Genomic DNA, 21931 nt, shown 5'->3' on the forward strand with positions numbered 1-21931 from the left:
GGCGTCCAGCCCGCAAATACCTGCGCATCCTTTTCTGAACTTCTTCCTGCTCTCACCACCCTGTGGCCCTTTGGAAGGGTGAAGGCGTTTTACACACACACACACACACACACACACGAACACGCACGCACACACAGCCGCACACACACGCACGCACGCACACACCGCCACGCACAGACATACACACACACACATACGCGCGCGCACGTACACAGGCACGCACGCACGCACACACACAGTCGCAGAAAAAGCATCTTGGCTTACTTCTGAGAGGAGGATTTTTTCATCGCTCTGGTTCTTAGCACGCACAGACCCTGGGATCAGAGAATCTGGGTGGGCCTATCCCATTTAGAACTCAAGACAGCTTCAGTCAGAGTCTCCTCCTTCCCTTCCTCTAGACAAGGTCTCCTTAAGTTTATTTTGTGCATCAAAATTGCTGAGATTCTTAGTGATGGCCGAAGGGAGCAGCCTGCATTGAAATTCTGACCTCAGGAATCAAGTTCATGAAAAGCAGGGATCTGTCCTGCACGGTCCAACGTGCTCAGTTAACACCCAGACTTCCAGCACGCTGGGCACCTTGCTCTAAACCAAGGAACATGACAGAAGCCATCCCTGGCCTCATTAACATGGGGAGATGTCTGGCTCCCCACAAATGTCACACATTCTCAGTATGTGAAATCATAACCTTCTTGCACCTCACAGGTTGCTACAAGAGGTACCAAGCAATGGAAAAAGAAAAGGATAAAGGGTGTGACCCCAGAACTAAGAAAGAGATTAAGTTCATCTGAATGACCAGAGAGATAGTGCAGCAGGTAGGGCGCTTGCCTTGCAGGTGGCTGACCTGTGTTCTATCCCTGGCTCTACATATGGGGACATTGCCAACGTGTCCTCCCCAGCCCACCAAGAGTAATCTCTGAGCACAGTCACAAGTAAACTCTGAGCACTGCTGAATGTGGCCACAAAACAATATTGATAATGATAATAGTAAATTCATCTGAAGAAATACCCAATATAGCACATGTCACTATAACTCTTTCTAAAAAAAAAAAAATACCATGTCATCAGCAATGCAAAGCTGTTCTGAACTTGAAAACAAGCATTTTGCCAATCAAACCTTATTCTTCTCTTTTCCTTTGTATTTTCTGGCATAAGAATAGCTCAAGTCAATTATTTTTGAGTCATGTTGTGATTAATTGTTCAGGAGGGAAGTATGATTTATTCTTCCAGGAACTGTGATTGAAAATTTCCTTGATCAAAACTGAAGAGGGCTGAAAAGAGGGTTTGGCAGGTGCTGATGGTTCCCTGAGCACCAACCAAGTGATCTCCCAAACCATTGGGTGTAGCCCCAAAATAAGGCCCTCCCGTTGATCGTCGATTTGCTCGAGCGGGCCCAGTAACGTCTCCATTGGAGACTTTGTTGTTACTGTGTCTGGCCCCAAAATAAAACTACCCAAAAAGAACCACAAACAAAAATAGACAACAACAGCCTTTTTCATATTTAAAAAGATTACAGAGGACTTTCATACTCTCTCCACTAACTTATCTAAAACACACGAGGGACCGTAGAGATAGCTCATTGAGCTAGAGCAGACAGGAAGCCCAGTTTCAATGCTCAGCACCATTTGGTCCCCCAAGAGCCACTGGAGTGACACCCACCCCCCAACCCAGCAGTCCTTGAGCACATAAGGGGTGGCCCAAAACAAAACCAAATTAAACACACACACACACACACACACACACAAAAAAAAAAAACCCTCAGTGTAATGAACATTCCCTGCCTGGAACTCAGTTGAGTGTCTCTCATAAACCTCATAATATCCACAAATAGACACAAAGCTTGTAAACATAATATCCACAAATACATCAGAAATACACCTTTTTTTCTCGTGTATAAAATTCAAATGCTAGATGTACAAGAATTTGTTGAAGATCTAGTATAACTGATCATCACTTTAGTTTTACAATCCTGTTGTGACTTTTAAAAATTATGCAAAAGGGGGGTTGTTGCCAGATGTGCTAAGTTTAGTGGTACTGTCTTATTTAACACCATATTTGATTTGAGGAAACTGAGCTCAGATGAGTTAGTATAGTTATATAGCTAGGCCTATATGACTTCAACATTGGTGATTTTTCCATTCCATCACTCAGTCTCTAAATTGCAAATACAAGGAATGTCATCAGTGTGGTGTGAAGTCTCAGAGAAAATATTATAGATCACCTGTGAGCTTGTGAGATTCCCTGAATTTTAGCTTTTTTTGTATCCCAAAGAAGAGAAAGTCAGAATTTATTTAAGAGAGTGAGGAAGGAGCAATGGACTGTTATTTAATTCTGAGTGTAATGGGAAGTCATTAGAAATGGCTTTTGACGAGGGGAAAGGCATAGATGATCAAGGTTTTGACAATGGGGGAATTGGGTTGATGGTTATGAAAGCTGGGTGATCAGGAGGGTTCATTATTATTATTATATTGTCACTTTGAATGTTTAAATTTTCTCTGAAATAATATTTAAAAGAGGGGAAAGATGGGCCTGGAGAGATAGTACAGCAAGTAAGTCACTTGCCTTTCTTGTAGCAGATTCAATCTTAGTCCCCAACACCCCATATGGTCCCCTGAGCCCCACCAGGAGTGATCCTTGACCACAGAGCCAGCAGTAGGCTCTGAATGCAGCTGGGTGTAGCTCACACAAAACAAAAATAAATAAATGAAAAATTTTTAAAAAATAATGCAAAAGCAGCCAGAGTGATGGTACAGGCCAGAGCAATGGTACAGCAGGTAAGGCTGCATATAGTAGACCCAGGTTCAATCCCTGGCACCCCATATGGTCCCTCCAGCACCATTAAGAGTGGTCTCTGGGGCTGGAGCAATAGCACAGCAGTAGGGCGTTTGCCTAGCACGCGGCCAACCCAGGTTCGATTCCCAGCATCCTATATGGTCCCCTGAGCACCGTCAGGGGTAATTCCTGAGTGCAGAGCCAGGAGGAAACCCTGTGCATTGCCGGGTGTGACCCAAAAAGCAAAAAAAAAAAAAAAAAAAAAAAAAAGAGTGGTCCCTGAGTACAGAGCCAGAAGTAAGTCCTGAGCATCACGGTGTAACCAAAAATAAATAAACCTACCTTTCTCACTAAAAAAATAAATAAAACGTTTCACCATGAGAATCAGAGGCCTTAAAAATTAGCTAATAAACTATTTTAATGAGTAATACTACCCTTTGAAAAATTTTGATGGGGCTTGTAATATCTGATTTAGACTGTAGATTTATTCGATGGGAAGAAGACAAGCAAATCTGAGGTTCTCATTGAGGATTACAGCCGAGTTTTGGCCACGAATCTTTGGCCAAACTGTGCAATCTTTCAATTGCACAGTTCGGTGAAGTTTCTGAGAATCTAATACGTGCCGAACAGGAAGTGAAACTACCACACACTTAACAAAGACAACTTCCTGTGGGATTTTTGGTGTCTGTGGCTCAGAATAAATTAAAAAAAAAAAAAAGCACTGCATACAATCTAGAAATCTTATCTAGAACCATTTATTTATTACAACAGCCTCGACCAAATGAACAATTCTATCTGCAGCCCGTGCTTGCTTTATGTATCTTTATGTTTCCATTGCTCGCCCCACCGTTTTTCTTTCTTTCTCTCTTAGAAAAGCACATTTACGGTATTGGGATTTGAACTGTGAGTTTTCCAGTGAAATGCGCTATGGGAAGTGATGTGTCACTGTGGGGGAACATGAAACAATGTTGATCATATCAGAAGAAAATGTATATACAAAATAAGAACTTCAGTCCAGCATGTAACAGCAACAAAGGGCCAATCTAAGCTCACTCCTAAATGGCTTCAAAAATTCTATAAAGAGCTATAGCCACTTCCCTGTGCATAAAGCCTCTAAATGAAGCAGCATTACAAACAAAAGTGCTTTTGAAAACTTACAAAGTTTCCAATCTTCTGGGGGTAGAACTTCAAAGGAACACTTTAGGGGCCAATCTCAGGATCCAAACTTTCCATCTCATTTTGCAAAGTAAATACATGTAAAAATAAACATGACAACTTGCACCCCTGAAAGACAGGAGTGATGGTAGAGCAGGAAGGGTGCTGACCCAGGTTCGATTCCCAGCACCCTCCCGGAGCACCACAAGAGGGATCATTAAACACAACCAGGTATGGTCCGAAAAGCAAACCACAAAAAAAAAAAAAAAATCAATTAGCTAAAAGAAAGACAGGAGACATGGTACTTTTTTTTCTTTGGATCATACCTAGAGATGCTCAGGGGTTACTGCTGGTTTTGCACTCAAGAATTACTCCTGGCAGTGCTCGGGGGACCAAATGGGATGCTAAGAATCGAACCTGGGTTGGCTGAGTGCAAGGCCCTACCTTCTGTGCTATTGCTCCAGCCCCCGAGACATGGTACTTTTAAATGCACTTTACCACAATTTAAAACAAACAAAAAAATACAGATAAAATGGTCTATGGCCCATGACCTATCATGTCTCGAAGAGCACAGGAACAATATGGGCAAGCCATTTTCTGCTCAGTAGACAATCAAGCATAACTTCAAAGAGGGGAGCCTCCATCTTCTGGGGTGAGATGGAGCTTTGTCTATCTAGGGTCCTGATTATTATCAGATCCCATAAACCTCTGCCCCCTCTGATTTCGGCCTAGTTGGAACATCTGCAAGTTCTCAGCTCAAAAATTCACCTTCTGAATACCCAGCTTCCTCCAGAGCTTCCCAGCTTGCAAACAAGGCAGGCTGAGGCTATGGAAACAGGACGGGACGGGCTAAGGCGCATAACCCTGCATGTGCCAACCCCCACAGCCCTGGGAGTCACCTCCCCCCCAAATACACACATGCAGGCCCACACACAAGCACACCAAGCAGGGACAGAGGGGAAGAAATCCTTGTCTCCTCCCAGACTTACGTCAAAGATGGGCAACTCACAGCTCTCCTAAATCCGGCATTCAGAAGAGTCCTGCACCTGGTGTGGAAAGTTCCAAGGTGCCCATCTGGAATCTTCCTGCATTCCCTCTCCCCCTCCCTTCCTCTTCCTCACCAACTTTGCAAGGACTGGGGTCACACTTCAGGTGGTCACACTGTGAGATCGGCTCCTTTAGTTGTGCTTGAACATATGCTTGCAGGGGGAGGGGCAGGGGGGAGCAGTGCTGTGCTCTTTTTTTAGGGTGTGTTGTGGCCACAACTACAGTGCTCAGAGCTTACTCCTAGCTCTGTGCTCAGTCATCACATGCTGGTGGGACTCAAACCTGTGTTGACCTCATGCAAGATAAGCGTCTTCCCCAGTGCCCTATGTCTCCAACCTCTGGGCGGGGGGTGCACCCACATTTTGGTGGCGCTTGCCAGGGCCCTGGGTGATGGCACAATATGCACCCGGGCTGGCACTGCCTGGTTACGACGTTCCACCTACTTTTTAGTCACAATGTGGGGGTGGCACCCTTTGGTCTCGATGCTCCCAGGCTGCGTTGCTGGAAGTTGCTACAGGCCGGGCGGCACCCAGAGAACAGAAATCTAGGCTCAGAGGGTTGGAGTGACAGGACAGCGGATGGGGCACCTGCCTAGCAAAAAGCCAACCTGGGTTTAATCCCCAGCACCCCACAGATGTGACCCCCAAATGTTTTCATGTGCAAGCACCACAGTCAGGCCCTTCACAATCCTCCCTGCAACTCCAGAAGTCTTGGCAGTTATGTCCACAACCCAAAGCCACCACCCAGTGGCAAACCATAATGCACAAAAGGAGAGGTGGGGGGAGAGAGAGAAAAAAGGTGCCTGCTACAGAGGCAGAAAGGTAGGGGGTGGGGGGAATGGAAGGGGCAGGAGGGAGACTGGGGATATTGGGAAATGTACACTGGTGTTGGAACACTGTATGACTAAAAGCCCAAAAATAAAAATAAAACGTGAAAACAAGGAGAGGCAATTAAAAAAAAAAAGTAAAGTTGAAAGTGAGACAAGCAAAGGTTTCTTTTTCCTGACGCCATTGGAGGCATGTGGTGTTACTGCTAAAACACGGAAGCCCCAGAAGGACGCCCCAAGTGAATGGAACCAACCAGGTGAATGTCCACAGACAATCCCAGGAAATGGGGGGCGGGGGAAGCAGACTCCAGAGGAAGGAAACAAAGAGAGAATGTGGCAGGTTCCACAGAGGAAAGGAGACAGAGCAAGACAACATCCAGGACCGTCTATGGATCCCTCTAGGAAGTCGCCCCCAAAAGATGTCTCTGGGGAAACTGGGGAGATAGGATTAGGGCCCGAAACGCAGCACAGCTCCCTGGGGAGGTCTCCCTCTGAGACGCACACGGAAATGGGGGCCAGAAATAGTGCGGTGCTTGGGACTGGCTGGAAAAGAACTTCAGGAGGGGCTGGAGAGAAGTACTGTGTACACAGCCAACCCTGGGTCAGTCCCCGGCACCCCAAATGGTCCCCTGAGCACTGCCAGGAGTGATCCATAGTGAGGAGTAAGCTCTGAGCACCACCATGTGCGACCCCCAAAACAAACTAAGAACTTGGGGAGCACAGGGAGATGTGCCTTGAGTGCTTAAGGCCCCAAGTTTGATCCCCAATACTACATGTCCAACCCCCGTAGCACTTCCAGAAAGGGTAGCCCCAGCCCTGCTGGGCTCAACTAAACCATCTGTCTCAGCTGAGCAACTGTCACAAGGGATTGCAAATTACCACCACCACCACTCCCCCTCCCCACAGCCATCCCCTGAGCACCCCTCAAAATAAAACAACTTAAACAAAAGGGAAAAAAATTCTTTTTCTTGTTTATTTGTTTCTGGGTCATAGCAGCAGTGCTCAGGGCTTACTCCTGGCTCTGTGCTCAGGGATCATTCATGGCTGTGCTTAAGGGACTATATGAAGGGACAGAGGCTGAAACCTGGGGTGGCCATGGACAAGGCAAAGGCCTTGGCCACTGGACTATTTCTCAGGTCCAGGGGAAATTTTTTCATGTAGAGGTAAGGGGTAAGGCATATGCCTTGCACACGGCAGACCCTGGCTGGATCCCGAGAACCACATAGGGTCCCCCGAGCACCTCTGGGAGGAACTCCTGAGCACAGTGTTGAAAGGAGACCCCCAAACACCACTGGGATGTGGTCCAGCCCACCCCCCCAACCCAACAAATTTAAAATGTAGCAAAATGCTGAGAACTGTGGAATACTGGCACAAGAACATTTACTTGCAAGATTTTTCTCCTAGGAGCTACTTTTGAAGGTTGCAGTGTGTGCTTGCAAAATTTTTTTATGGTGGAAATCAACCAAAATGATAAAAATAAATATTGCCCTCAGTCAAGATGGGAAATTGCTGTCAGAGATCTATCCTCAGGCCTGTGTGGATAACCCACTCCAATGAGAACAAGAGGGTCTTTTCAGCTAAAGGTGGGATCTTGGGCAGGGTCTGGGGCTCCGCGGCTGAGAGAGCACTTGCCTTGTATGGGTGAGGCCCTGGATTCAACTCCCAGCACTGCACAGAAAGGCAAACCAGGAGACAGCCTTGGGTGGTTTTCATGCCCAAGGTTAGTACTGTTTGGTCCCCATGCACTGCTGGCGTGGTCTCGGGAGTTCCCAGTTACCACCAGGCACGAGAAGTATCACAATTTAAGCCCCGAGCACTGAACCACAGGGTCCAGTGGACCAAGTATCACAGGGGGTGGCCCCCAACCATGAGAGCATCACCCCCAAAAAAGATGTGGACACAGGGCCCGAGTGATAGTACAGCAGGGATGGCGCTTGCCTTGCACAGGGCTGACCCAGGTTGGATCCTCACCCTTCCATAGGGACCCTCAGCATTGCGGGCTGTGGCCCCCAAACAAAACAACAAAAAATTCAGGAATCTATTTATCCCTCCCTTGATTGAGGGGTGGCGTGTGACTTGCTTTAGTTAAACAGCAAATAATAGGGCCAAGCTTGCTCCACAGATAAGATCATGACCTCTGTGGCCTGATAGCGACCCCTCTTATCAGCTTAGGTGCATCTGCAGGGGCCTGTATAGGCACCACCTTCCACCACAGGAGCTGTGGGAGCCCACGGCCACGTGTCCACGCTCAGATCATCAAACCAACAGCAACAAGTGAGGGGAGGGGAGGTGTCAGGGGGGCCCGGATATGCTGCCTGAACATGCTGCCACTAAGGTTCCCCACACAATTGCTAGACGGAGAGTTAAGCATTAATCAGAGAACACTTAAAATGCCACTGGGGTAGGGGAACCCCAAAATAACACAAAAGTTACAGAAGTACTCCTGGACATATTTTTTAACCCAAGGTATCTGAAACTAAAGGGAAGCGCCGAAAGATTTTTAATTACAGCAGATCAATTTAATTGAAACAGACCTTTAAACTAACCCTCAGAAGGCCTGTGTAACTCGTGTTAACACAGACAGCCAGATACAGTGATTGGAAAATTTCAAGATACAGAAGGGGGATGGGAGCGATACTGGGATCATTGATGGTAGAGAACGGGCACTGGTGGAGGGATGGGTACTCGATCATTGTATGACTGAAACATAAGCACGAAAGTTTTTAAGTCTGTAACTGTACCTCATGGTGATTCATTTAAAAAATTTTAAAAAAATAGTTTTCCGCCTACGGTACTTACTATTTCTCATGATGCAATGGAAAGTTAATTTGACCCTTTAATGTGGGTGGGTGACCCCAGCCATGCTCAGGAGACTCCTGCAGACCCCTCCCCATCTTTCATTTTTGATGAAAACGGCTATCTGCTAAACATGAGAAGTCCCATCACAAATGCCGCCCACATTCACAAGGGAATTCAGCAAAGCTGCTCATTTACATTTTTAAAGGTACACCATCTTTTTTTTGAAGCATAGTGTGTGTGTGTGTGTGTGTGTGTGTGTGTGTGTGTGTGTGTGTAAACCACTAGGGATAGAAAAAACCTAGAGGAGACGGAGCAATAGCACAGTGGGTAGAGCATTTGCCTTACATGCGGCCAACCTGGGCTTGATCCCTGGAATACCATATGGTCCACCAAGCACTGTCAGGAGTGATTTCTGAGTGCAGAGATAGTAGTAACCCCCAAGTATCGCTGTGTGTGACCGCCCCCACCACAAAAAAAGCCAAAAGTACCCCAAAAACTAGACCATCATACACGACTTACATGCTCTAACACTGGGCCACATCCCTGCCCTTCCCTATAAGGCCCTTTATTTATTTATTTTTGGGTCACACCCAGCAACGCTCAGCTGTCACTTTTGGTTCTGCACTCAGGAATCACTCCTGGTGGTGCTCAGGGCCTTGTGGGATACCGGGGATCAAACCCAGGTCAGCCGTGTGCAAGGCAAATGCCCTCCCCGCTGTACTGTCGCGCCAGGTCCCACTTACAAGGCCTTTTAAAAAGGGGTTTAAGAAATTTAGGGGCGGGGTTGAGGCCAAGCCTAATGGTGCTCAGGGATCAAAGAGGCCTGCAAAGCATGTGCTCCATCTCTCCAGCGCCAGTGAACTGCCTCAATGGGGAGGACTAGGTCATACCCAGCTGTGCCAGGGGCCAAGGATCAAACCTGGGGAAGTCATGTGCCAGGCAAGCGACTGCTCTGCTGTGCTCTCTCCCCAGCTCCACTAAATCCATTTTCTAGAGCACCGGAGTCTTTACAAGCAAAGGAGCAGTGAGCAAACCTTTTGGAAGGAGCAAGTACTCATGGAGCGAAGGATAGAAATGCCTTGGGACTGAGCGTCATTCAACATGCAGTACTGGGGTCGAACCTGGAGCCTCCCACCTGCCTGTTCAGCCCCCGGAACCTCTTCTGCCCTCCGTGCCTTTTAATGCCACCTAGAGGGATCGTTAAAGACTACCTTTGGGGAGAAAGTTCTTTCAAAAGCTAAGAGAAACTAGTGGTATCCCAAGGGTGTGAGCAATGGTACCTGAAGAGGACAGAGGTGGACAGAGCAGAAGCAAGGGCCCAGCCGCCTCTGAGGGGGGACCCCACTGCTCACCTCTTTCTGACAGCACTGCCTTCTCCTCAGCCAAGGGCCACAAGGAGCCGAGGAAAAGCCATCAGCTTCGTTCCCATTAAACCTAACACGAAAACAAATGTTCTCAGAAGCTAACAAAATGTGGAAGCACATGGGGAAGCCATCAGCTCTGGCCTGATGGGGCGCATCTGGGAAAAGCCTTGCGGACATCAGTCCGGTGGAGGCTGGGGTGACGTCAGGGGACTGACCATGTGTGCGTCTCGGAAGAGCTGCAGGAATTTGAGGACCCTCCCGAGCCATAACTGTGGGTGACGTCAATGGCCCCACACTGAAGGTCAGGCGCTGGGGGAGGGAGTGAGCTGCAGATTCTCCAAGTTTGCAGGATGCAACCTGCAGGCCCTGCACATGGCCAGGACTCCCCTGGCCAACAGTAAAAGGTGCTTGCAATCCTGTCAGAGAGGGCAGAGGTGAGGAAAGGCGCCTGTGTTATCAAAGAGGGCAAATCTGAAAAGCGCTCTTGAAAAATAACTGCCCCCAGCTCTGCAAGCTGAGCTGTGAGCGGCGGTATGTTTTCAAAGGGTGGGGTTTCCTGGCCCCGGAGTGTTTGGAAACATTCTGACAAAGGCAAATTCATTTTCTGATATCCTGAACGCAGCAGGAACTGGGGCCTAAAATAGCATCTGAGATGCTCTCTGTGGGGGCCACAGAGGAAAGTGAGAAGAGGGAGAAGATGGGGGATGCGAGTGCCTTACGGGACAATGATCCCACTCACACTGCGCACCCAAGGGTGGCGACTTACAATGATGCTTCCCGAAATCAGCGTGTCTATGTCACGATCTGCTCTTGTTTTACCAGGAACCTCTTTAAAAATAACCCGAGTGGACCAGAGAGATAGTACAGAGGTCAAGGAGCTCCTTAACCTCTGGACTAATCATGCGGACAACTTGGGTTTGATTGCCAGCACCTCCAGAAGAGTTCTCTGAGCACAGAACCAGGAATGATCCCTGAGCACAGAGCCAGGAGGAAGCCTGGTGCACAGCCACGTGTGACCCCTAAGCCAAAACCAAAGACCAAATCAATAAAATCAGCCACCGAGAGACCAGGAGGAAAAGCACCATGGCCGGGGTGGAGGCCCTGCATGGGTTCAACCCCCAGAGCCACGTGTCGCGAAGCACCACCAGGGGCCAACCTGGGGGTTTCCACCACATGCCCATGGTGCAGGGGTCCCTGGTACCCAAGGTCTGAACAGCACTGCATCCTGGTGCCCCTGGACCCAACCTCTGACTAAGTGAGCTGAGACGGGCAAGTTACACCTCAGGGGCATGACTTGCGGGGATCCTCCAAATCAATGAATGGATGAAATAATCCCTTGAGCTGAAGAGTGTGTTTTGCATGTGGGACCCAGGTTTGAGGGTGACAGGGCAGGGATACCAAAGCGTTGCCAGTGTACCCCCCCCCCCCCCCGTTCAAAAGGAAACAAAACAAAACTCAAGGAAATAAAACAACCTCTGAAAGCCAAGCCTTTGAAAGCTGTGAGCATCCGGTGCTGACTCCCTGGCACTGGGTCTCCTGTCGCAGGCACCAGAAGGCTTTAGGGAAAACTCCCCTGGTGGGCCCCAGAACTTACCCACGATATCAGGGGGCAATCCCTGCCATTCGGACACACCTCCAGGGGTACATGGTTCCTCTTGCATGCCCTCCCTCTGAGCCTTGCCCTCCCATTGAGACTCCTGGTTTGGGACATGACCCTCATTGATTTTTCTTTTTTAAATAGAATCAGTGAGATACACAGTTAACAAAGTTATGCAACATTGGGTTTTAGTCAAACAATGTTCCAACATCTGTCCCTTCACCAGTGTACATTTCCCACCACCAATGTCCCCAGCTTCCCTCCTGCCACATGCCTCCCCACCACCGCCAGCCCACCTCTATGGCAACCCCCCCATCTCTCTCTCTCTCTCTCTCTCTCTCTCTCTCTCTCTCTCTCTCTCCTTTTGGGCATTATGGTTTGCAATACAGACAATGAAAGGTTATCATGTATATCCCTTCACTTACTTTCAACATTCAGCTCTTGTCCAGAGTGATCATTTCCAACTACTGTGATGACCCATTTTTAGTCACCCACAAGAGCAGAGAGAGAGACATAAGCATATAAGCTATCACTGGGGACTTGTAGGGTCGATGTGAATGGAAATGGCATCATCTGTATGATGTCCCTTTGTTACAGAAATGGTATTTAAGCCAAACGATAACTGTTAACCATATGGACCGAGCAGATCATAGCTTTCACCCTGGTTCTCTGTCCTCTGAAACAGTGATTCATTCATAATTCTCTGAAAATTCTATTTTGATGTTAAATTTTGCGCACACATATACACTGTATATATGTATTATTTACTTGTTAGTTTGGGTGCCATGTCTGACAGTCTCAGGGGACCATATAATGTTGGGAATTAATCTTTGGGTTCCCACATGCAACGCCTGAGTCATTTTTTTCATACTGCACACTTTATTTTTGGTTTGAGTTTGGGGCCACAACCTGCAGTGCTTGGGGGTTTACTTCTGGCTCTGGGCACTGGAGCAATTCCAGACAGTGCTCAGGGGACCCTATGCCGTGCTGGGACTCAAACCAGCCACCTGAAAGGCAAGCTTCTAACCCCTCTACGAGCTCCCCGGCCCCACCCTTTAGGGTTTTAAGATGCATAAAAATAAGGAAGGTATTGGGCATGTGTCACATGTATGAGGTCCTGGGTTTGATCCCCGGCACTGCAAATGGACCCAGAAGCCCTGGTAGGAGTGATCTCTGAGCACTGCCTGGGGTGACACCCCAAAAAAGCATGATTTTCAAAAAGAAAAATATAAATGGTGGCTGGCAGATGGCTCAGGGGCTTAAAGTGCTCATCGGGGAAGCATAAGACACAGAGTTTGAGCCTTAGGGAAACCCACATGTGCTAAGACGATTCTGACACCCTGGCACAGGGGGAAATGATCCGGTGCCAGTCATGTACCCAGAGGACCTGAGTTCCTCCAGTATCTGGGGTCTGGGGTTCCCAGCAAACGGAAAAAGAAGACCCAAAATATGAGGGCTATTGAAAGAGATGCTCCCTATATTTAACAACAATAGTGGTTCCACATCCTGGTTTCTCCTGCCCACGATGCTCTGGGATACTCAAGCATTTCCTGTTTCCTTTTCTGGTCGAGACCCTCTGCACTGCCCAGACACACGCTGAATTGTGAATGTGGTGGCAACTCTGCACACAGAGTCATGGCAAAGTCCTAGGCGCCCTCCTGCCTCATGCCCACGGATGCCTAGTACCAGCCCAAGGCACCCACACCAAGTGAAACACAATCCCCAGGGGACAACCTGCGACTGCAACACTGGTCTCCTCACTAAGTGGAACCCAGTTCTGGTGAGTAAGTGGTAATATCTCGTGCTGGTTTGAACAAGCGTTTCTCTGAGCCTGAATAGCAGCTCATATGCTCACCTGTCACCTTCTATGTCTCCTTTTGCCCATTTTCTAGTAAGATCCCCCCCTCCTTTGGTGGGGGGGGGTGGGGAAGAGGGGTGGTTTGGGCCACACCCAGCCCTGGCTCTGTGCTCAGGAATCACTCTTGGCGCCATTCAGGGACCAAATGCAGTGCCAGGGACTAAACTGAGGTCAGCCACATGCAAGGGCAGCCCTTTAACCCCTATACTATCTCTTCAGTTCCCTGATTATTTTTTCCCTCTTGGGTTTTGAGTGGTCCGAAAGAAGGAAGGTGAGAAGGAGGGAGGGGATAGAGGAAAGGAGGGAGATGGAAAGGAAGACAAAAAAAGGGGGGAGGAAAAAGAAAGAAAAGCAGAGAGATGGATGATAGATTCTGGAGCTATTTTCTCCATCTATTGTTCGCCTTTTCACTCCTCCAACAGTCTCCTCCAAGCAAACGTTAATTTCCATGAATTCCAGCTTCTTTATCCTTATATGGATCATCAAATCTCAGAGCTTATGGCCTGGTTCTAAGTTCGAACGCTTTTTTTTCCTTAGACACTTTCTGAAAAAAAGTCCTGTAGCTTCACATTGAAGTTTTTCTACAAATTTTAGTACTCCAAATGTCGGATAGCATAAATTAAAGCTCTTTCAGTTTAGGGGGAAATCAAAATCATTTTTCAGCAGGACATATTTGTATCAAAGTCAGAGGAGAGTTTCTGAGAAAGTCTTCTTAACTTAGTAGTTCTTTTTCTGGTGATTAAAAAAATTGGAAACATTCTTTTTGAAAACCTGGGTCTTTTTATAGCCCTGCTGAGTTCTGTTACAGCCTAAACATAACACCAGGGGCCAGGGACCTGGCTCAATGGGCTGAAGCAGACTGGGCATGCAGGAGGCCCAGCTTTGATCCCCAGCACCCCCGAGTTCAGCGATGCTGGGATTAACCTCAAGCACTGAGCTGAGCTGAACCCCCAGGCACTTCTGGGCATGAACCCAAACCAAAATAAGTGAATAAAGAAACATAACATTAACCCTCTCTGATGCAATGAATCCAGGCATGTTTTTTTATTCTGGCAAGCTGTTCTAGGGAGTTACTTCTGGTGCAGTATTGGGGTACTGGGGACTGGTCTCTGGCATCCTATGTGCACAGCAGAACTCAGTCCTTTCAGCTCCCCAGCCCAATTTTTTTTGGGGGGTGATCAACCCAGAGTCTCACATTTCCACAGCAAGTGCTCTTGTGCAACTGAACTGAACACAACATCTCAGACCTAATCAATCCTTTCTCTCTCTTTGGGGACCCTAGCCAGCAGTGCTCAGGAATGACTCTCTGTGGTGCTCAGGGGACCACCAGGTGCCCCAACCTCCTGCACGCAAAGCTGGAGCTCCAACCTACTGAGCCCTTCCCTGGTCCTCCCAACTCATTCTTACAAGTTGGGCTTCCAAGGTCTCATGAAAGCTGAAGGACATGAAATGCCTGTCTTTCTCTGCCTCAACCTCAGGGCATATCCCAGAAGTCAAAAACCAACTTTTCACACACTTCCAATACTGTTCATCCACCAAACCAGCACCATGCAGGCCAGCATGTTCATTTGAGTCATTTATTTTGTTTGGAGGCCACATCCAGTGGTGCTCAGGGCTGACTCTTAGCTCGGTTCTCAGGGGTCACTCCTGGCTGGACTCAGGAGACCCTAGAGAGTGCCGGGGACTGACTTGGGTCAGTCATGTGCAAAGTAAGAGCCACACCTGTTGTATTGTTTCTCTGGCTCACATGCCCATTATTATAAACTCAAACCTCTCATTGGATTTTTACCTGCCTACATATGGATTAGACCCTGGACTGGTAGTCTCACCATCCTGGGAATCACAGGTTCCCATTGGGAATGCCTTTAGCAGGGACTCCACATCTCCTTTTCTTTTTCTTTTTTTTTTTCTCTTTGTGGGTCACACCAGCAATGCACAGGAGTTACTCCTGGTTCATGCACTCAGGAATTATTCCTGGCGGTGCTTGGGGGACCATATGGGATGCTAGGAATCGAACCTGGGTCGGCTGCATGCAAGGCAAATGCCTTACCCACTGTGCTATTACTCCAGCCCCAACACATCTCATTTCTTTGGGAAGAAGACAAGACTGGAACCGCAGAGGGCTCAGAGGGCTGAGCACAGGCTTTGCACAAGGACGCCCAGGTTTGATTCCGAGCATCTGCTGTTCCCCACCAGAGTGTCTCCCATACCCCGAGCAAGACCATATCCCCCGAGCTCTGCCAGGCGTAACCCCACAAATATACGGGCATAAGACAAAGCATTTGCACTGCTGGTCAAATATGGAGAGAGATCAAGAAAAACAAGCTGTCCAAATCTTGATAAATCTTCTTCTTTAGCCCAGGGATTTCATTAAAATTGTCCTAGAGGGAAATGAATGGTACAGCAGGGAGGGTGCCTGCTTTATAGAAAACCAACCCAGGTTCAATCCCCAGCACCCCCAAATGATCTCCTGAACCTGCCAGGAGTGATGGAGATCTGCCTGGTGCAAAGCTCTGAGAACCACTAAGTGTGGCCCCCAAACAAAATAACAATATAATAACAATAAAATCAGGGGCCAGAGCAATAGTACAGTGGGGACGGCGTTTGCCTTGCATGTAGTAGGATGGCAGACCTGGTTTAATCCCCGGCATCCCACAAGGTCCCCCGAGCACCACCAGGAGTAATTCCTGAGTGCAGAGCCAGAAGTCACACCAGGTGTGACCCCAAAAGGCATAATAATAATAATAATAATAATAATAATAATAGCCGAGATAAGTACCAGGAGGTTTACTCCATGGCTTGGAGGCCAGCCGCACACTCTAGGGATAAAGGCAGCTCAGATAGAGAGGGAGCACCAAATAAAGGATGTTGGGAAGATCCGCCCAGGATGGGAGATGCATGCTGAAAGTAGACTATAGACCAAACATGATTGGCACTCAATTCCTCTTTTGCAAACCACAGCACCCAAAAGGAGAGAGAGAGAACAAAAGGGAATGCCCTGCAACTGAGGCAGGGTGGGATGGGGGGTTGGGGGGTGGGAGGGATACTGGGATTAGTGTTGGTGGAGAATGGGCACTGGTGGAGGAGGGATGGGTACTTGATCATTGTATAACTGAAACCCAAGCACAAAAATTTGTAAGTCTAAAAACAACAACAATAATAATAATAATAATAATAATCACGATCACGACCATCCTGTTGTTCGTCGATTATATTTAATAATAATAATAATAATAATAATAAATCATCCTAGAAATCAATGTCACTTGAAATTTTCAAGTCAAACTAATTGCTGGGAGGCTCTGTGGCAGCTACGCTCATTCATGACTTTGTGGTTAACAAGGTGGCAGGAAGCACGAACACTGAAGTTTTGAATGAATAAACTCCCTGTGCCTTCACCACCACTGTCCATCCTTATCTCGCTCTGTTGGCCTCTTCCTTCCCCTCATCCTGCCCCTTCTTGCGGGTAATCTCACTTCCTGCCCCTCCCCACCACTCCATAGCCTGGTACTCCCAGTTTTAGGCTCAAAGGCCAAGGGTCCGCATTTCTACTCAGGAGGAGCCAGGATTTTAGCCTCTGGAATACACCATCCAACCCCCTGTGTGGGGACTTGCCCCCAGACACCAACTATAGCCTCTGGGATCTGTCCTTGTCTGCTGAGCTGATACCCTCCAGCTCCTCCCTCAAGTCCCTGTGTTTCCTTACAGCCGCATTGTATGCCATTGTGTATCTGAGTTGTTTACAGATCCTGCAGGTTGAACTTTCACTTGACTGCCTTGAAAGCTGGTCAGATCTGACCGAGGGAGTCAGCTTTATCCCTCAGGGCCAACACAGCTGGGATCCAGATTTCCTCCTCTAGCCCCCCTGGGGCTCTTCATGACAAGCCCTGAGGCAGGAAATGTGGTTTCACTGAGCTGCCGACTGGAGAGAAGGAAACCAAATGCACATCCAAGCAGTAAGGGTCCAGGGAGCGCCAGGGTCTCCGGGGAGAGGGAAATGCTTTGGAGCTGTTTGGAAGGAATTGGCCGAGCTCTACCCCAACAAGGAGGATTCTTTTGTGCCTCGTGTAGCCTTCTCCGCGTGCCACGCCAGCCTCCCTGGTTCTGAACATCCTCCCTCCTGTTCTTACCACACCACTTCCACACCAGATATGCTCAGTACCTGAGCGCGCGCTTAGCATGGATAAGGCGCGGGTTCCCCCTCTAGCACTACACAGTCCCTCACACTCTGACTGCGGGGCGGAGCTATCGCTGGGTAGGTTTGTTTGCCTGGCATGCGTCTGACCCAGGTTCGATTCAGGCATCCCATAGGCATCCCATAAGGTCCCTCCGCCCCCGCCCCCCCCCCCAGGACCACTAGGAGTAATTTCTGAGTGCAGAGCCAGGAGTGACCCCTGAGCATCACTAGCATCACCAGTGACTCCACCCCCTTCCCCCTCCCTCACCTCCAACAACAACAACAACAAAAGCAAAGATGTAAGCTCTAACAGCACCACCAAGTGTGGCCCAAATTTCTTTTGTTAATGTGAAACAAGCAAATAAACAAGTCCTACTTCCATTTCGGGGGAAGCCTGATCTGCCAGCATGGCTGTCATACCCACTTTACTTGGAATGATCTGGAATTCTCAGCAGGGTGCTGGCGACATCCATGCTGAAATGATCATGGGCTTGAGACCAGCAGGACACTCCACAAGCCAAGGCAAGGCCGCTTCCTAAGTCTCGTGATGACAGGGCCCTTAATTACACAGTGACGTAACCGGGGTGACGGTTCTGAGCACTGCTAATCACAGGGTCAGCAGGTTAAGGGTGAAGCCAGAGGCAGCACCGACTCCAGCCGCAGCAAGCGAGCAGGTTTCACAGACACACACCGGGGCTCGCAATGTTTGCGCAAACTCGGAGCGTCGGCTTTTCGTGTCAAAATCAGTTAGTTCCCCCACCACATGATCTCTGCCCACGAACCTCCCAGACCGCGCACTGGAAAGGACTTTTCTGTTGGCAGCTCAGGGGACGGGTTTCAGAGGGCAGGAGAGATGCTGGAGAGGGGGTGGCGTGCAGGGAAAAAGGAACCTTGAGCCGTCGCTTTCTCCTTCCCTGCCTCTTCCTCATGGCATTTTTCAGTTTGGAAATCACAACTCTAGCCCCTCCTGTCCCAGAAAGGAAGAGATGGGACAATGGTGGGACAAACTCTAAGCCAGGAAGGATGCTCTGGGCCGGCTTCCAAACTTCCGGGGGATTTACAGATGGTGTTAGGGAGGAAGAGGCTGAAGCCTTTGTGAAGGCCAAAACGACTCTTCATTGTTGTTGGTCCTGCTTGCATGCTCAGGAGTTACTCCAGGCTCAGGGTCTGGGGGACCCCATAGTGTGAGGCCTGCGTTCTGCCCTTTGAGTCATCTCTCAACCCCCCCGTGACTTCTCCCCCATTCCCCACCATTCATTTGTTGTTTCCTATCTCAAGGCCACTCCCTGAGTTTGGGATACACCAGCACCCAAAGAACAGAAAGATGATATTTGTCCTCAAAGCCTCTACTCTCTGGAGCAGATGACAGAACAGGGGACAAGCACAGGAGTTGCAGGGCTGAGGCAGGGGCCGGGGTCAGAGGAGTGAGCAGCTCTGGACGTGGTGTCTGCTGGACTCTGGGAGGAGCCTCCAGCACAGGACTCTGTCTTCCTTCCAGAATCTTCTAGGACACACCTATGGCCGGGAAAATGTGCCGCTTGCACCAGCATGCAGGGACGATGCCAATAACCTTCCACGTGACCTACAAGAACATGGAGCTGCTGTTTACCGGGTTGGTGATCAACTCCGCCCAAGCCATGGCCGCGGCTTTTGTGGCTGTGTTTTTGCTAGCAGTGGGCTATGAAGCACTCAAGAGAGTCCGAGAGGGGCTTCAGCACGTGGCCTCGGAGGGGCTCCACGTCCAGCTGGTGCCTGTCCCAGGACCCAACAGAACGCGCCTTGTGGCGGTGCCCCAAAGCGCCCAGCCGCAACAGCTGGGCCCTGGCCTCTGGGTGCAGATGGCGCTGCACGTGCTCCAGACAGCGCTACATGTGCTCCAGGTGCTCCTCGGCCATCTGCTGATGCTGACTGCCATGACCCACAATGCCTACCTTGGCCTGGCAGTGGTGACGGGGGCTGGCACAGGACACTGGCTCTTTGGCTGGAAGCAGGCAAAGGCCGTGGGTTCACGGAATCTTGGCATGGTGGAGCTGAACGTGATTGGCAGCAGAAATGGCCCCCGCCTGTTCTGGAGCTCCTCTTCCCTACAGCCTGAGCTCTGCTCTCCAGACAACCTGCCCAGCCAGAACCTTGCTCCCTTGGCACCTGGGCTGGTCTCTGACATCCTTCGGGAGAGGATGAGTTCGACCGTCACGGATCTAATGTGAATCCGCCCTGACTGTGGTTTCTACTGACCCAAAATACTCGCTTCTCTTGATGGAGGCCCTGTCCTTCCCCGCCCCCCATGGTTTCAGGTCCAAGTTCTGGGTCCTGTCTCATTCACCGACTTCAACCCAAGCTCCCCAGAGACTGTGTTTCTGCTTTGTTTCACTGGTTGTGGGGATTATGGAGTTTTCCTGCATGAGGCAAAGAGAGGCTATGAGCCCCTTCAGCTTCAGTGATGGTGGCTCAGGGAAAACTGTCCAGTGAACACAGAACCCCAGATCACAATAAAAAGCTTGAGTCTTTGGGTTGAATGAATGGAAAGCCCAGAGTACAGTGGTCAGGACGCTTGCATGCAGCCAACCAGGGCTTGATCCACAGCACCCCATATGATGCCCTGAGCTCAATCAGGAGTGATTCCTGAGCGCAGAGCCAGGAGTAAGCCTTGGACACCGCAGGTCCAAAACCTACCCAAAGTAAATAAAAGCTAGTATCTCTAAGCAAGAAGCCAGGAGGCCAGTAGTGTGGGAAGGATGACTATCCGAGCTCCTTGCCAGTTTCAATGGCAGAGAAGAAGTGTGAATACCCTGGTTCTTGTCAGTTTCAATGGCAGTCTTTGAGCCTCTGAGACAAGAGCACCTCTGGGCCCTTCCCTGGAGCTGTGAGCAGAGTCCAGGGAAGGAAATGACTCTGCCTGTCCAGGCCTGAGGGGGAAGCCCTGGGAGTTCCTTCCAGGTGAAGGTCGGGAAGCTGAGCCCAGCATCCTCCCCTCTGCCAATACCCCAAGTCTGGGCCAGGCTAGTTGTGTCTAGCTCTCTCCAGAAAGCTTACCAGGCAGGAGGCAGGGCAGTAGGGCGGGGGGCAGGGGAGAATATTTTCAGCAAAAGTATTGAAGCCACTGAAACTAATTTACACCTGTGCGGCAACCACCCGCTGATTACAAATGATGGGCAAGAACTAAAGCCCTCATTAAGGGGGAACCCGCCCTGCACACCTATACTTTCCAGCACTGCCTTACCTACCATTTAATTGGAGCTAGAGTCTGATCCAGAGAAACTCCATTTTTATTTTTATATGCGATGAGCTTCCTCTCTGAATAATTCCACCTTTCTCTGTCTCAATTAGCCACATTCAGTGTTGTTGCTGCTACATTTTTGTTTTATTTTATCTTTCATTTGTGGCCACCCCTAGTAGTGCTGAGGGATAGGGGGTGGGCAGTGGATCCTCGCAGTGATCTTGGGGGCTTATGGGGTCCCAGGGCTCCCACATGCTAAGCAGATGCTCCAGCCCTCTGAGCCATCTCCCTGACCCCAGCCACAAATAGAAGAATTGGCAAATTCTCAAGGTTCTGGAAAGCTCCGAAGCAGAACTCATGTTTTGTGTAACTACTTATAGGGAACCATCACCCCCAGCCCATAGTCTGTTTTCCTAAGCTACACATTTCTGCATGTATGAGGGGAAAGGTGTTGCTTCGAAATGCAGTTTCATACACACAAAGGTGCACGATGATCCTTCCTAGGACAGATGCTTGTTGTGTGGATATGGGCAAACTGTTTTCTTATTTTTTAAAAAATCGTAAGAACTGCTGCTTTTAATAAGTGGGTGCCAGGAGGATTCCAAGAACTTATGTAGGAAAGATCACACAGTTACACAACAAAGAACTGCTCTAGAGTCAGAGAGATAATACAGGAAGGAAGATGTTTACTGGCATGTCCGGACAGTCCCCTGAGCCCCATCACTACTGATCGCTGAGCACAGAGTCAGGAGTAAACCCTGAGCATCACCAGGTGTGGTCCCCAAACAAAGATAAAATAATAAACAAAAATCTTCTTTTAAAAGTGGGAAATGGGCACTGGTGGAGGGATGGGTATTTGATCATTGTATAATTGAAACCCAGGCACAAAAATTTGTAAGTCTACAACTTTACCTCATGGTGTCTCACTAATAAAAATTAAAAAAAAAATTTTAAAAGTGGAACTTTTTCTTGCTTCCTTTTGGTTTTGGTTTCTGGGTTGAATCTGGCAGTGCTGGGGGTAACTTCAGGCTCCTTGCTGAGGGGTCATTCTCAAGGGCACTTGGGGAACCAGATGGTGCCAGGTCCCAGCATGCAAAGCCCTTTGAACTAGCTCTCTCTGGC

General features: G+C 49.0%; 1 protein-coding gene across 11 annotated transcripts in view; it reads right to left on the reverse strand.

Moving 5' to 3' along the window:
* The window catches only part of TJP1 (tight junction protein 1), a 162465-nt gene that overhangs the window by 71918 nt on the left and 68616 nt on the right, over positions 1 to 21931 (reverse strand). The gene's annotated exons all lie outside the window — the stretch shown is intronic.

This window comes from Sorex fumeus, unplaced genomic scaffold (genome assembly GCF_029834395.1).
Source record: "Sorex fumeus unplaced genomic scaffold, SorFum_2.1 ptg000051l, whole genome shotgun sequence".
In the NCBI taxonomy this organism is placed as follows: Eukaryota; Metazoa; Chordata; class Mammalia; order Eulipotyphla; family Soricidae; genus Sorex; species Sorex fumeus.